Genomic DNA, 12,009 nt, shown 5'->3' with positions numbered 1-12,009 from the left:
AACAACTTGTAAGTCCACATATTTCCAACACGATTGATGTGATTAGGGTGAAAAAAATCTGAAATATTTTCGGTTCATTGGGAGGTAGCAAGTTCTCAATTAACAAACCTACTATGCACTCATAGCATGCATTTCCTGTAGGCTAGCCATTCGTGTGTACCAAAGACTGCTCATCAACTCCCACTCACTTGTTTCTTTCACACAAGACAATTTTAAAGATGACAGGAGAGGAGTATGTCACTGCAAAATCGCGGTAGGTCCTACCGAGATTTGAACTCGGATCGCAGGATTCAGAGTCCTGAGTGCTAACCATTACACCATAGAACCCTGTACTTAAATTTTATTGATGTGTTCAGATTTTCCTGTCATTTGTTCACACGATTAACAGCAAGAGGTGAGATTATTGGTAGGCCATGTGAATAATTCAACACAAAAGCTAGGAAGGTTCTACCGAGATTTGAAATCGGATCACTGGATTCAAAGTCCAGAGTGCTAACCATTACACCATAGAACCATATTCTTAAGAAAATTTGTAATTTTACAGAAAAGAATGGACAGTCGTTCCTTCACGTGTTGCAAATACTTTCAACTGACAACAATATTTGGACAGCTGTCTTCTAGTTCAACAAAGAAGAATTATTCACATGGTAGGTCCGACCAAGACTTGAACTCAGATAGTAGGATTCAGAGTCCTGAGTGATAACCTTGACAGCACAGAACCCAGTAATCAATACTCTGTGATGGGTTCAGATTTACTCTCCTAGGTTCTCTGGAAAAACAGAGAAAATATTTTCTGGCCATAAACGGTATCAACTGGGCTAACCTACCATGTAACAACTTGTAAGTCCACATATTTCCAACACGATTGATGTGATTAGGGTGAATAAAATCTGAAATATTTTCAGTTCATTGGGAGGTAGCAAGTTCTCAATTAACAAACCTACTAGGCACTCATAGTATGCATTTCCTGTAGGCTAGCCATTCATGTGTACCAAAGACTGCTCATCAACTCCCACCCACTTGTTTCTTTCACACACGACAATTTTAAAGTTGACAGGAGAGGAGTATGTCACTGCAAAATCGAGTTAGGTCCTACCGAGATTTGAACTCGGATCACAGGATTCAGAGTCCTGAGTGCTAACCATTACACCATAGAATCCTGTACATAAATACTTTTGAAGTGTTCAGATTTTCCTGTCATTTGTTCACACGATTAACAGCAAGAGATGAGATTATTGGTAGGCCATGTGAATAATTCAACACAAAATCAAGGTAGGTCCTACTGAGATTTGAACTCGGATCGCAGGATTCAGAGTCCTGAGTGCTAACCATTACACCATAGAACCCTGTACTTAAATAATTTTGAAGTGTTCAGATTTTCCTGTCATTTGTTCACACGATTAACAGCAAGAGGTGAGATTATTGGTAGGCCATGTGAATAATTCAACACAAAAGCTAGGAAGGTTCTACCGAGATTTGAAATCGGATCACTGGATTCAAAGTCCAGAGTGCTAACCATTACACCATAGAACCATATTCTTAAGAAAATTTGTAATTTTACAGAAAAGAATGGACAGTCGTTCCTTCACGTGTTGCAAATACTTTCAACTGACAACAATATTTGGACAGCTGTCTTCTAGTTCAACAAAGAAGAATTATTCACATGGTAGGTCCGACCAAGACTTGAACTCAGATAGTAGGATTCAGAGTCCTGAGTGATAACCTTGACAGCACAGAACCCAGTAATCAATACTCTGTGATGGGTTCAGATTTACTCTCCTAGGTTCTCCGGAAAAACAGAGAATTTTTTTTCTGGCCATAAACGGTATCAACTGGGCTACCCTACCATGTAACAACTTGTAAGTCCACATATTTCCAACACGATTGATGTGATTAGGGTGAAAAAAATCTGAAATATTTTCGGTTCATTGGGAGGTAGCAAGTTCTCAATAAACAAACCTACTAGGCACTCATAGTATGCATTTCCTGTAGGCTAGCCATTCGTGTGTACCAAAGGCTGCTCATCAACTCCCACCCACTTGTTTCTTTCACACATGACAATTTTAAAGTTGACAGGAGAGGAGTATGTCACTGCAAAATCGAGGTAGGTCCTACCGAGATTTGAACTCAGATCGCAGGATTCAGAGTCCTGAGTGCTAACCTTTACACCATAGAACCCTGTAAATACTTAATTTTGAAGTGTTCAGATTTTCCTGTCATTTGTTCACCCAAATAACAGCAAGAGATTTGATTATTGGTAGGCCATGTGAATATTTCAGCACAAAATCAAGGTAGGTCCTACCGAGATTTGAACTCGGATCGCAGGATTCAGAGTCCTGAGTGCTAACTATTACACCATAGAACCCTGTACTGAAATAATTTTGAAGTGTTCAGATTTTCCTGTCATTTGTTCACACGATTAACAGCAAGAGATGAGATTATTGGTAGGCCATGTGAATAATTCAACACAAAAGCTAGGAAGGTTCTACTGAGATTTGAACTCGGATCACTGGATTCAAAGTCCAGAGTGCTAACCATTACACCATAGAACCATATTCTTAACCAATTTTGTAATTTTACAGAAAATAATGGACAGTCGTTCCTTCACGTGTTGCAAATACTTTCAACTGACAACAACATTTGGACAGCTGTCTTCTAGTTCAACAAGGAAGAATTATTCACATGGTAGGTCCGACCAAGACTTGAACTCAGATAGTAGGATTCAGAGTCCTGAGTGATAACCTTGACAGCACAGAACCCAGTAATCAATACTCTGTGATGGGTTCAGATTTACTCTCCTAGGTTCTCCGGAAAAACAGAGAAAATATTTCTGGCCATAAACGGTATCAAGTGGGCTACCCTACCATGTAACAACTTGTAAGTCCACATATTTCCAACACGATTGATGTGATTAGGGTGAAAAAAATCTGAAATATTTTCGGTTCATTGGGAGGTAGCAAGTTCTCAATTAACAAACCTACTATGCACTCATAGCATGCATTTCCTGTAGGCTAGCCATTCGTGTGTACCAAAGACTGCTCATCAACTCCCACTCACTTGTTTCTTTCACACAAGACAATTTTAAAGATGACAGGAGAGGAGTATGTCACTGCAAAATCGCGGTAGGTCCTACCGAGATTTGAACTCGGATCGCAGGATTCAGAGTCCTGAGTGCTAACCATTACACCATAGAACCCTGTACTTAAATTTTATTGATGTGTTCAGATTTTCCTGTCATTTGTTCACACGATTAACAGCAAGAGATGAGATTATTGGTAGGCCATGTGAATAATTCAGCACAAAAGCAAGGTAGGTCCTACCGAGATTTGAACTCAGTTCGCAGGATTCAGAGTCCAGAGTGCTAACCATTACACCATAGAACCATATTCTTAAGAAAATTTGTAATTTTACAGAAAAGAATGGACAGTCGTTCCTTCACGTGTTGCAAATACTTTCAACTGACAACAATATTTGGACAGCTGTCTTCTAGTTCAACAAGGAAGAATTATTCACATGGTAGGTCCGACCAAGACTTGAACTCAGATAGTAGGATTCAGAGTCCTGAGTGATAACCTTGACAGCACAGAACCCAGTAATCAATACTCTGTGATGGGTTCAGATTTACTCTCCTAGGTTCTCCGGAAAAACAGAGAAAATTTTTTCTGGCCATAAACGGTATCAACTGGGCTACCCTACCATGTAACAACTTGTAAGTCCACATATTTCCAACACGATTGATGTGATTAGGGTGAAAAAAATCTGAAATATTTTCGGTTCATTGGGAGGTAGCAAGTTCTCAATTAACACACCTACTAGGCACTCATAGTATGCATTTCCTGTAGGCTAGCCATTCGTGTGTACCAAAGGCTGCTCATCAACTCCCACCCACTTGTTTCTTTCACACACGACAATTTTAAAGTTGACAGGAGAGGAGTATGTCACTGCAAAATCGAGGTAGTTCCTACCGAGATTTGAACTCAGATCACAGGATTCAGAGTCCTGAGTGCTAACCATTACACCATAGAACCCTGTACATAGTTTATTTTGAAGTGTTCAGATTTTCCTGTCATTTGTTCACCCAAATAACAGCAAGAGATTAGATTATTGGTAGGCCATGTGAATATTTCAGCACAAAATCAAGGTAGGTCCAACCGAGATTTGAACTCGGATCGCAGGATTCAGAGTCCTGAGTGCTAACCATTACACCATAGAACCCTGTACTTAAATTTTATTGATGTGTTCAGATTTTCCTGTCATTTGTTCACACGATTAACAGCAAGAGATGAGATAATTGGTAGGCCATGTGAATAATTCAGCACAAAATCTAGGTAGGTCCTAGCGAGATTTGAACTCAGATCGCAGGATTCAGAGTCCTGAGTGCTAACCATTACACCATAGAACCCTGTACATAAAGTTTTTTGAAGTGTTCAGATTTTCATGTCATTTGTTCACACGATTAACAGCAAGAGGTGAGATTATTGGTAGGCCATGTGAATAATTCAACACAAAAGCTAGGAAGGTTCTACCGAGATTTGAAATCGGATCACTGGATTCAAAGTCCAGAGTGCTAACCATTACACCATAGAACCATATTCTTAAGAAAATTTGTAATTTTACAGAAAAGAATGGACAGTCGTTCCTTCACGTGTTGCAAATACTTTCAACTGACAACAATATTTGGACAGCTGTCTTCTAGTTCAACAAAGAAGAATTATTCACATGGTAGGTCCGACCAAGACTTGAACTCAGATAGTAGGATTCAGAGTCCTGAGTGATAACCTTGACAGCACAGAACCCAGTAATCAATACTCTGTGATGGGTTCAGATTTACTCTCCTAGGTTCTACGGAAAAACAGAGAATTTTTTTTCTGGCCATAAACGGTATCAACTGGGCTACCCTACCATGTAACAACTTGTAAGTCCACATATTTCCAACACGATTGATGTGATTAGGGTGAAAAAAATCTGAAATATTTTCGGTTCATTGGGAGGTAGCAAGTTCTCAATAAACAAACCTACTAGGCACTCATAGTATGCATTTCCTGTAGGCTAGCCATTCGTGTGTACCAAAGGCTGCTCATCAACTCCCACCCACTTGTTTCTTTCACACATGACAATTTTAAAGTTGACAGGAGAGGAGAATGTCACTGCAAAATCAAGGTAGGTCCTACCGAGATTTGAACTCAGATCGCAGGATTCAGAGTCCTGAGTGCTAACCTTTACACCATAGAACCCTGTAAATACTTAATTTTGAAGTGTTCAGATTTTCCTGTCATTTGTTCACCCAAATAACAGCAAGAGATTTGATTATTGGTAGGCCATGTGAATATTTCAGCACAAAATCAAGGTAGGTCCTACCGAGATTTGAACTCGGATCGCAGGATTCAGAGTCCTGAGTGCTAACTATTACACCATAGAACCCTGTACTTAAATAATTTTGAAGTGTTCAGATTTTCCTGTCATTTGTTCACACGATTAACAGCAAGAGATGAGATTATTGGTAGGCCATGTGAATAATTCAACACAAAAGCTAGGAAGGTTCTACTGAGATTTGAACTCGGATCACTGGATTCAAAGTCCAGAGTGCTAACCATTACACCATAGAACCATATTCTTAACCAATTTTGTAATTTTACAGAAAATAATGGACAGTCGTTCCTTCACGTGTTGCAAATACTTTCAACTGACAACAACATTTGGACAGCTGTCTTCTAGTTCAACAAGGAAGAATTATTCACATGGTAGGTCCGACCAAGACTTGAACTCAGATAGTAGGATTCAGAGTCCTGAGTGATAACCTTGACAGCACAGAACCCAGTAATCAATACTCTGTGATGGGTTCAGATTTACTCTCCTAGGTTCTCCGGAAAAACAGAGAAAATATTTTCTGGCCATAAACGGTATCAAGTGGGCTACCCTACCATGTAACAACTTGTAAGTCCACATATTTCCAACACGATTGATGTGATTAGGGTGAAAAAAATCTGAAATATTTTCGGTTCATTGGGAGGTAGCAAGTTCTCATTTAACAAACCTACTATGCACTCATAGCATGCATTTCCTGTAGGCTAGCCATTCGTGTGTACCAAAGACTGCTCATCAACTCCCACTCACTTGTTTCTTTCACACAAGACAATTTTAAAGATGACAGGAGAGGAGTATGTCACTGCAAAATTGCGGTAGGTCCTACCGAGATTTGAACTCGGATCGCAGGATTCAGAGTCCTGAGTGCTAACCATTACACCATAGAACCCTGTACTTAAATTTTATTGATGTGTTCAGATTTTCCTGTCATTTGTTCACACGATTAACAGCAAGAGATGAGATTATTGGTAGGCCATGTGAATAATTCAGCTCAAAAGCAAGGTAGGTCCTACCGAGATTTGAACTCAGTTCGCAGGATTCAGAGTCCAGAGTGCTAACCATTACACCATAGAACCATATTCTTAAGAAAATTTGTAATTTTACAGAAAAGAATGGACAGTCGTTCCTTCACGTGTTGCAAATACTTTCAACTGACAACAATATTTGGACAGCTGTCTTCTAGTTCAACAAGGAAGAATTATTCACATGGTAGGTCTGACCAAGACTTGAACTCAGATAGTAGGATTCAGAGTCCTGAGGGATAACCTTGACAGCACAGAACCCAGTAATCAATACTCTGTGATGGGTTCAGATTTACTCTCCTAGGTTCTCCGGAAAAACAGAGAAAATTTTTTCTGGCCATAAACGGTATCAACTGGGCTACCCTACCATGTAACAACTTGTAAGTCCACATATTTCCAACACGATTGATGTGATTAGGGTGAAAAAAATCTGAAATATTTTCGGTTCATTGGGAGGTAGCAAGTTCTCAATTTACACACCTACTAGGCACTCATAGTATGCATTTCCTGTAGGCTAGCCATTCGTGTGTACCAAAGGCTGCTCATCAACTCCCACCCACTTGTTTCTTTCACACACGACAATTTTAAAGTTGACAGGAGAGGAGTATGTCACTGCAAAATCGAGGTAGTTCCTACCGAGATTTGAACTCAGATCACAGGATTCAGAGTCCTGAGTGCTAACCATTACACCATAGAACCCTGTACATAGTTTATTTTGAAGTGTTCAGATTTTCCTGTCATTTGTTCACCCAAATAACAGCAAGAGATTAGATTATTGGTAGGCCATGTGAATATTTCAGCACAAAATCAAGGTAGGTCCAACCGAGATTTGAACTCGGATCGCAGGATTCAGAGTCCTGAGTGCTAACCATTACACCATAGAACCCTGTACTTAAATTTTATTGATGTGTTCAGATTTTCCTGTCATTTGTTCACACGATTAACAGCAAGAGATGAGATTATTGGTAGGCCATGTGAATAATGAAACACAAAAGCTAGGAAGGTTCTACCGAGATTTGAAATCGGATCACTGGATTCAAAGTCCAGAGTGCTAACCATTACACCATAGAACCATATTCTTAAGAAAATTTGTAATTTTACAGAAAAGAATGGACAGTCGTTCCTTCACGTGTTGCAAATACTTTCAACTGACAACAATATTTGGACAGCTGTCTTCTAGTTCAACAAAGAAGAATTATTCACATGGTAGGTCCGACCAAGACTTGAACTCAGATAGTAGGATTCAGAGTCCTGAGTGATAACCTTGACAGCACAGAACCCAGTAATCAATACTCTGTGATGGGTTCAGATTTACTCTCCTAGGTTCTCCGTAAAAACAGAGAATTTTTTTTCTGGCCATAAACGGTATCAACTGGGCTACCCTACCATGTAACAACTTGTAAGTCCACATATTTCCAACACGATTGATGTGATTAGGGTGAAAAAATCTGAAATATTTTCGGTTCATTGGGAGGTAGCAAGTTCTCAATAAACAAACCTACTAGGCACTCATAGTATGCATTTCCTGTAGGCTAGCCATTCGTGTGTACCAAAGGCTGCTCATCAACTCCCACCCACTTGTTTCTTTCACACATGACAATTTTAAAGTTGACAGGAGAGGAGTATGTCACTGCAAAATCGAGGTAGGTCCTACCGAGATTTGAACTCAGATCGCAGGATTCAGAGTCCTGAGTGCTAACCTTTACACCATAGAACCCTGTAAATACTTAATTTTGAAGTGTTCAGATTTTCCTGTCATTTGTTCACCCAAATAACAGCAAGAGATTTGATTATTGGTAGGCCATGTGAATATTTCAGCACAAAATCAAGGTAGGTCCTACCGAGATTTGAACTCGGATCGCAGGATTCAGAGTCCTGAGTGCTAACCATTACACCATAGAACCCTGTACTTAAATAATTTTGAAGTGTTCAGATTTTCCTGTCATTTGTTCACACGATTAACAGCAAGAGATGAGATTATTGGTAGGCCATGTGAATAATTCAACACAAAAGCCAGGAAGGTTCTACCGAGATTTGAACTCGGATCACTGGATTCAAAGTCCAGAGTGCTAACCATTACACCATAGAACCATATTCTTAATTGAGAACTTGCTACCTCCCAATGAACCGAAAATATTTCAGACTTTTTTCACCCTAATCACATCAATCGTGTTGGAAATATGTGGACTTACAAGTTGTTACATGGTAGGGTAGCCCAGTTGATACCGTTTATGGCCAGAAAAAATTTTCTCTGTTTTTCCGGAGAACCTAGGAGAGTAAATCTGAACCCATCACAGAGTATTGATTACTGGGTTCTGTGCTGTCAAGGTTATCACTCAGGACTCTGAATCCTACTATCTGAGTTCAAGTCTTGGTCGGACCTACCATGTGAATAATTCTTCCTTGTTGAACTAGAAGACAGCTGTCCAAATATTGTTGTCAGTTGAAAGTATTTGCAACACGTGAAGGAACGACTGTCCATTCTTTTCTGTAAAATTACAAATTTTCTTAAGAATATGGTTCTATGGTGTAATGGTTAGCACTCTGGACTTTGAATCCAGTGATCCGAGTTCAAATCTCGGTAGAACCTTCCTAGCTTTTGTGTTGAATTATTCACATGGCCTACCAATAATCTCATCTCTTGCTGTTAATCGTGTGAACAAATGACAGGAAAATCTGAACACTTCAAAAAACTTTATGTACAGGGTTCTATGGTGTAATGGTTAGCACTCAGGACTCTGAATCCTGCGAACTGAGTTCAAATCTCGGTAGGACCTACCTTGCTTTTGTGCTGAATTATTCACATGGCCTACCAATAATCTCATCTCTTGCTGTTAATCGTGTGAACAAATGACAGGAAAATCTGAACACATCAATAAAATTTAAGTACAGGGTTCTATGGTGTAATGGTTAGCACTCAGGACTCTGAATCCTGCGATCTGAGTTCAAATCTCGGTAGGACCTACCGCGATTTTGCAGTGACATACTCCTCTCCTGTCAACTTTAAAATTGTCTTGTGTGAAAGAAACAAGTGAGTGGGAGTTGATGAGCAGTCTTTGGTACACACGAATGGCTAGCCTACAGGAAATGCATGCTATGAGTGCATAGTAGGTTTGTTAATTGAGAACTTGCTACCTCCCAATGAACCGAAAATATTTCAGATTTTTTTCACCCTAATCACATCAATCGTGTTGGAAATATGTGGACTTACAAGTTGTTACATGGTAGGGTAGCCCACTTGATACCGTTTATGGCCAGAAAATATTTTCTCTGTTTTTCCGGAGAACCTAGGAGAGTAAATCTGAACCCATCACAGAGTATTGATTACTGGGTTCTGTGCTGTCAAGGTTATCACTCAGGACTCTGAATCCTACTATCTGAGTTCAAGTCTTGGTCGGACCTACCATGTGAATAATTCTTCCTTGTTGAACTAGAAGACAGCTGTCCAAATGTTGTTGTCAGTTGAAAGTATTTGCAACACGTGAAGGAACGACTGTCCATTATTTTCTGTAAAATTACAAAATTGGTTAACACACCTACTAGGCACTCATAGTATGCATTTCCTGTAGGCTAGCCATTCATGTGTACCAAAGGCTGCTCATCAACTCCCACCCACTTGTTTCTTTCACACACGACAATTTTAAAGTTGACAGGAGAGGAGTATGTCACTGCAAAATCGACGTAGTTCCTACCGAGATTTGAACTCAGATCACAGGATTCAGAGTCCTGAGTGCTAACCATTACACCATAGAACCCTGTACATAGTTTATTTTGAAGTGTTCAGATTTTCCTGTCATTTGTTCACCCAAATAACAGCAAGAGATTAGATTATTGGTAGGCCATGTGAATATTTCAGCACAAAATCAAGGTAGGTCCAACCGAGATTTGAACTCGGATCGCAGGATTCAGAGTCCTGAGTGCTAACCATTACACCATAGAACCCTGTACTTAAATTTTATTGATGTGTTCAGATTTTCCTGTCATTTGTTCACACGATTAACAGCAAGAGATGAGATTATTGGTAGGCCATGTGAATAATTAAACACAAAAGCTAGGAAGATTCTACTGAAGTTTGAACTCGGATCACTGGATTCAAAGTCTAGAGTGCTAACCATTACACCATAGAACCATATTCTTAAGAAAATTTGTAATTTTACAGAAAAGAATGGACAGTCGTTCCTTCACGTGTTGCAAATACTTTCAACTGACAACAATATTTGGACAGCTGTCTTCTAGTTCAACAAGGAAGAATTATTCACATGGTAGGTCCGACCAAGACTTGAACTCAGATAGTAGGATTCAGAGTCCTGAGTGTTAACCTTGACAGCACAGAACCCAGTAATCAATACTCTGTGATGGGTTCAGATTTACTCTCCTAGGTTCTCCGGAAAAACAGAGAAAATATTTTCTGGCCATAAACGGTATCAACTGGGCTACCCTACCATGTAACAACTTGTAAGTCCAAATATTTCCAACACGATTGATGTGATTAGGGTGAAAAAAATCTGAAATATTTTCGGTTCATTGGGAGGTAGCAAGTTCTCAATTAACAAACCTACTATGCACTCATAGTATGCATTTCCTGTAGGCTAGCCATTCGTGTGTACCAAAGGCTGCTCATCAACTCCCACTCACTTGTTTCTTTCACACACGACAATTTTAAAGTTGACAGGAGAGGAGTATGTCACTGCAAAATCGCGGTAGGTCCTACCGAGATTTGAACTCGGATCACAGGATTCAGAGTCATGAGTGCTAACCATTACACCATAGAACCCTGTACTTAAATATTATTGAAGTGTTCAGGTTTTACTGTCATTTGTTCACACGATTAACAGCAAGAGATGAGATTATTGGTAGGTAATGTGAATAATTCAGCACAAAATCAAGGTAGGTCCTACCGAGATTTGAACTCGGATCGCAGGATTCAGAGTCCTGAGTGCTAACCATTACACCATAGAACCCTGTACATAAATAATTTTGAAGTGTTCAGATTTTCCTGTCATTTGTTCACCCGATTAACAGCAAGAGATGAGATTATTGGTAGGCCATGTGAATAATTCAGCACAAAAGCTAGGAAGGTTCTACCGAGATTTGAACTCGGTCACTGGATTCACAGTCCAGAGTGCTAACCATTACACCATAGAACCATATTCTTGACCAAATTTGGAATTTTACAGAAAAAAATTGACAGTCGTTCCTTCACGTGTTGCAAATTCTTTCAACTGACAACAATATTTGGACAGCTGTCTTCTAGTTCAACAAGGAAGAATTATTCACATGGTAGGTCCGACCAAGACTTGAACTCAGATAGCAGGATTCAGAGTCCTGAGTGATAACCTTGACAGCACAGAACCCTGTAATAAATACTCTGGGATGGGTTCAGATTTGCTCTCCTAGGTTCTCCGGAAAAACAGAGAAAATATTTTCTGGCCATAAACGGTATCAACTGGGCTACCCTACCATGTAACAACTTGTAAGTCCACATATTTCCAACACGATTGATGTGATGAGGGTGAAAAAAATCTGAAATATTTTCAGTTCATTGGGAGGTAGCAAGTTCTCAATTAACAAACCTACTAGGCACTCATAGTATGCATTTCCTGTAGGCTAGCTTTTCATGTGT

General features: G+C 39.6%; 30 non-coding genes across 30 annotated transcripts; 3 read left to right on the top strand and 27 right to left on the bottom strand.

The window, feature by feature from the left end:
• Nucleotides 1-255: 255 nt before the first annotated feature.
• On the bottom strand, nucleotides 256-327 carry trnaq-cug (transfer RNA glutamine (anticodon CUG)). The gene has a single exon. It is a non-coding gene; the product is annotated as a tRNA-Gln (tRNA).
• Nucleotides 328-442: 115 nt separating this feature from the next.
• trnaq-uug (transfer RNA glutamine (anticodon UUG)) lies at nucleotides 443-514 on the bottom strand. The gene has a single exon. It is a non-coding gene; the product is annotated as a tRNA-Gln (tRNA).
• A 573-nt stretch (nucleotides 515-1,087) lies between these two features.
• trnaq-cug (transfer RNA glutamine (anticodon CUG)) lies at nucleotides 1,088-1,160 on the bottom strand. The gene has a single exon. It is a non-coding gene; the product is annotated as a tRNA-Gln (tRNA).
• A 114-nt stretch (nucleotides 1,161-1,274) lies between these two features.
• On the bottom strand, nucleotides 1,275-1,346 carry trnaq-cug (transfer RNA glutamine (anticodon CUG)). Its single transcript has one exon. It is a non-coding gene; the product is annotated as a tRNA-Gln (tRNA).
• Nucleotides 1,347-1,461: 115 nt separating this feature from the next.
• Nucleotides 1,462-1,533, bottom strand: trnaq-uug (transfer RNA glutamine (anticodon UUG)). The gene has a single exon. It is a non-coding gene; the product is annotated as a tRNA-Gln (tRNA).
• Nucleotides 1,534-2,106: 573 nt separating this feature from the next.
• On the bottom strand, nucleotides 2,107-2,178 carry trnaq-cug (transfer RNA glutamine (anticodon CUG)). Its single transcript has one exon. It is a non-coding gene; the product is annotated as a tRNA-Gln (tRNA).
• Nucleotides 2,179-2,293: 115 nt separating this feature from the next.
• trnaq-cug (transfer RNA glutamine (anticodon CUG)) lies at nucleotides 2,294-2,365 on the bottom strand. The gene has a single exon. It is a non-coding gene; the product is annotated as a tRNA-Gln (tRNA).
• Nucleotides 2,366-2,480: 115 nt separating this feature from the next.
• On the bottom strand, nucleotides 2,481-2,552 carry trnaq-uug (transfer RNA glutamine (anticodon UUG)). Its single transcript has one exon. It is a non-coding gene; the product is annotated as a tRNA-Gln (tRNA).
• A 572-nt stretch (nucleotides 2,553-3,124) lies between these two features.
• trnaq-cug (transfer RNA glutamine (anticodon CUG)) lies at nucleotides 3,125-3,196 on the bottom strand. The gene has a single exon. It is a non-coding gene; the product is annotated as a tRNA-Gln (tRNA).
• Nucleotides 3,197-3,956: 760 nt separating this feature from the next.
• trnaq-cug (transfer RNA glutamine (anticodon CUG)) lies at nucleotides 3,957-4,028 on the bottom strand. Its single transcript has one exon. It is a non-coding gene; the product is annotated as a tRNA-Gln (tRNA).
• Nucleotides 4,029-4,143: 115 nt separating this feature from the next.
• trnaq-cug (transfer RNA glutamine (anticodon CUG)) lies at nucleotides 4,144-4,215 on the bottom strand. Its single transcript has one exon. It is a non-coding gene; the product is annotated as a tRNA-Gln (tRNA).
• A 302-nt stretch (nucleotides 4,216-4,517) lies between these two features.
• trnaq-uug (transfer RNA glutamine (anticodon UUG)) lies at nucleotides 4,518-4,589 on the bottom strand. The gene has a single exon. It is a non-coding gene; the product is annotated as a tRNA-Gln (tRNA).
• A 573-nt stretch (nucleotides 4,590-5,162) lies between these two features.
• On the bottom strand, nucleotides 5,163-5,234 carry trnaq-cug (transfer RNA glutamine (anticodon CUG)). Its single transcript has one exon. It is a non-coding gene; the product is annotated as a tRNA-Gln (tRNA).
• A 115-nt stretch (nucleotides 5,235-5,349) lies between these two features.
• Nucleotides 5,350-5,421, bottom strand: trnaq-cug (transfer RNA glutamine (anticodon CUG)). The gene has a single exon. It is a non-coding gene; the product is annotated as a tRNA-Gln (tRNA).
• Nucleotides 5,422-5,536: 115 nt separating this feature from the next.
• trnaq-uug (transfer RNA glutamine (anticodon UUG)) lies at nucleotides 5,537-5,608 on the bottom strand. Its single transcript has one exon. It is a non-coding gene; the product is annotated as a tRNA-Gln (tRNA).
• Nucleotides 5,609-6,181: 573 nt separating this feature from the next.
• Nucleotides 6,182-6,253, bottom strand: trnaq-cug (transfer RNA glutamine (anticodon CUG)). Its single transcript has one exon. It is a non-coding gene; the product is annotated as a tRNA-Gln (tRNA).
• A 760-nt stretch (nucleotides 6,254-7,013) lies between these two features.
• Nucleotides 7,014-7,085, bottom strand: trnaq-cug (transfer RNA glutamine (anticodon CUG)). Its single transcript has one exon. It is a non-coding gene; the product is annotated as a tRNA-Gln (tRNA).
• Nucleotides 7,086-7,200: 115 nt separating this feature from the next.
• trnaq-cug (transfer RNA glutamine (anticodon CUG)) lies at nucleotides 7,201-7,272 on the bottom strand. The gene has a single exon. It is a non-coding gene; the product is annotated as a tRNA-Gln (tRNA).
• Nucleotides 7,273-7,387: 115 nt separating this feature from the next.
• Nucleotides 7,388-7,459, bottom strand: trnaq-uug (transfer RNA glutamine (anticodon UUG)). The gene has a single exon. It is a non-coding gene; the product is annotated as a tRNA-Gln (tRNA).
• A 572-nt stretch (nucleotides 7,460-8,031) lies between these two features.
• Nucleotides 8,032-8,103, bottom strand: trnaq-cug (transfer RNA glutamine (anticodon CUG)). The gene has a single exon. It is a non-coding gene; the product is annotated as a tRNA-Gln (tRNA).
• Nucleotides 8,104-8,218: 115 nt separating this feature from the next.
• On the bottom strand, nucleotides 8,219-8,290 carry trnaq-cug (transfer RNA glutamine (anticodon CUG)). The gene has a single exon. It is a non-coding gene; the product is annotated as a tRNA-Gln (tRNA).
• A 115-nt stretch (nucleotides 8,291-8,405) lies between these two features.
• Nucleotides 8,406-8,477, bottom strand: trnaq-uug (transfer RNA glutamine (anticodon UUG)). Its single transcript has one exon. It is a non-coding gene; the product is annotated as a tRNA-Gln (tRNA).
• A 427-nt stretch (nucleotides 8,478-8,904) lies between these two features.
• trnaq-uug (transfer RNA glutamine (anticodon UUG)) lies at nucleotides 8,905-8,976 on the top strand. The gene has a single exon. It is a non-coding gene; the product is annotated as a tRNA-Gln (tRNA).
• A 115-nt stretch (nucleotides 8,977-9,091) lies between these two features.
• trnaq-cug (transfer RNA glutamine (anticodon CUG)) lies at nucleotides 9,092-9,163 on the top strand. The gene has a single exon. It is a non-coding gene; the product is annotated as a tRNA-Gln (tRNA).
• A 115-nt stretch (nucleotides 9,164-9,278) lies between these two features.
• Nucleotides 9,279-9,350, top strand: trnaq-cug (transfer RNA glutamine (anticodon CUG)). Its single transcript has one exon. It is a non-coding gene; the product is annotated as a tRNA-Gln (tRNA).
• Nucleotides 9,351-10,069: 719 nt separating this feature from the next.
• trnaq-cug (transfer RNA glutamine (anticodon CUG)) lies at nucleotides 10,070-10,141 on the bottom strand. Its single transcript has one exon. It is a non-coding gene; the product is annotated as a tRNA-Gln (tRNA).
• A 115-nt stretch (nucleotides 10,142-10,256) lies between these two features.
• trnaq-cug (transfer RNA glutamine (anticodon CUG)) lies at nucleotides 10,257-10,328 on the bottom strand. Its single transcript has one exon. It is a non-coding gene; the product is annotated as a tRNA-Gln (tRNA).
• A 760-nt stretch (nucleotides 10,329-11,088) lies between these two features.
• Nucleotides 11,089-11,160, bottom strand: trnaq-cug (transfer RNA glutamine (anticodon CUG)). Its single transcript has one exon. It is a non-coding gene; the product is annotated as a tRNA-Gln (tRNA).
• Nucleotides 11,161-11,275: 115 nt separating this feature from the next.
• Nucleotides 11,276-11,347, bottom strand: trnaq-cug (transfer RNA glutamine (anticodon CUG)). Its single transcript has one exon. It is a non-coding gene; the product is annotated as a tRNA-Gln (tRNA).
• Nucleotides 11,348-11,462: 115 nt separating this feature from the next.
• trnah-gug (transfer RNA histidin (anticodon GUG)) lies at nucleotides 11,463-11,533 on the bottom strand. The gene has a single exon. It is a non-coding gene; the product is annotated as a tRNA-His (tRNA).
• Nucleotides 11,534-12,009: the final 476 nt, after the last annotated feature.

Source organism: Salvelinus fontinalis, chromosome 5 (assembly GCF_029448725.1).
Source record: "Salvelinus fontinalis isolate EN_2023a chromosome 5, ASM2944872v1, whole genome shotgun sequence".
NCBI classification, from domain to species: Eukaryota; Metazoa; Chordata; class Actinopteri; order Salmoniformes; family Salmonidae; genus Salvelinus; species Salvelinus fontinalis.
This window is presented reverse-complemented; position numbering and strand designations above follow the sequence as displayed.